Below are 1641 nucleotides of genomic sequence, written 5' to 3'. Positions count from 1 at the left end.
CCCGCACCCGTCGTCCGCCCGAGGCTACACCGTGGCCGCGCCTAGCACGCGCCCCTCCCCGTGTGCGCCCATCGTGGTCGCCTCCCCCCGCTGCTACCCCCGGACGCCTCCACCGCCCCGTCCGCTTTCGCCCCTGCCCCGCTTGCGGTTCACGCAGTGGCTGCCGCCGCTCGCCGTCCCACCTCCGCCCCTTGGTCACGGTCCGGCGAACGCTCGCCGCGCCCTGGGTCTCCCTTCGGGTGCCCACGCCTGAGCGCCCGCACCGCTGCCCGTTTACCCGGGCCACTATGGCCTCTAAGTCAATGACAAGGGGCCCCACGTCCCCAGAGAACGTATCTGTTAAAAAAAAGAGTTAAAAAAATAATAATATAAAAAAATAAAAAAAATCAATATTAAATAATAAAAATAATTAATTAATTAATTAATTAATTAATTAACTTAATTAATTTTGATTAACTTAGCTAATTAAGATTAATTAATCTAATGCCTAATTAACCTAATTAACTACTGTTAATTAGCTAACAGAGTATGACAGTGGGGCCCACACCCTATTATTACTAATTAGGTTAATTAAAATGTTTAATTAAATATGTGTCACTGACCAGTGGGACCCACTGGTCGAGTTGACCAGTCAACTCTGTTGACTGCTGACATCAGCATGACATCATGCTGATGTCATTATTCCATTTTCGAATTAATTTAAATAACTAATTAAATTCCAGAAATTAATATAATCTTTAGAAAATCATATCTTTTAATCCGTAACTCGGATGAAAATACTTTCTACATGAAAGTTGCTCAGAACGACGAGACGAATCCGGATACGCAGCCCGTTCGTCCGCCACACACCCCTAGCATACCGAACACGCAACTTTCCCCCTCCGGTTCACCGGTCCGTAAACGCGAAACACCGGGAATACTTTCCCGGATGTTTTTCCCCCCTTCACCGGTATCACCTACTACCGCCTTAGAGCACACCGAACATCGCGTATTGCCTTGTTATATTTTGTGATGCTTTGTTTGCTCTGTATTCATTATTTCTTCCCCCTCTTCTCTCCGGTAGACTACGAGACCGACGCTGCTGTTGACCAGTTCGACTACGGAGTTGACGACTCCTCTCTCTTGCCAGAGCAACCAGGCAAGCCCCCCCCTTGATCACCAGATATCGCCTATTCTCCTCTATACTGCTTGCATTAGAGTAGTGTAGCATGTTACTGCTTTCGTTAATCCTATTCTGATGCATAGCCTGACATTGTCGCTACATCTGTTGATACCTTACCTGCAATCCTATATGCTTAGTATAGGATGCTAGTTTATCATCATTGGCCCTACATTCTTGTCAGTCTGCCTTGCTATACTATCGGGCCGTGATCACTTGGGAGGTGATCACGGGTATATACTATACCTACATACATACTATACAGATGGTGACTAAAGTCGGGTCAGCTCATTGAGTACCCGCAAGTGATTCTGACGAGGGGGCTGAAAGGACAGGTGGCTCCATCCCGGTAGAGGTGGGCCTGGGTTCCCGACGGCCCTCGACTGTTACTTTGTGGCGGAGCGACAGGGCAGGTTGAGACCACCTAGGAGACAGGTGGGCCTGGCCCTGTTCGGCGTTCGCGGATACTTAACACGCTTAAC

Source organism: Triticum aestivum, chromosome 5A (genome assembly GCF_018294505.1).
Source record: "Triticum aestivum cultivar Chinese Spring chromosome 5A, IWGSC CS RefSeq v2.1, whole genome shotgun sequence".
Classification (NCBI taxonomy): Eukaryota; Viridiplantae; Streptophyta; class Magnoliopsida; order Poales; family Poaceae; genus Triticum; species Triticum aestivum.
This window is presented reverse-complemented; position numbering follows the sequence as displayed.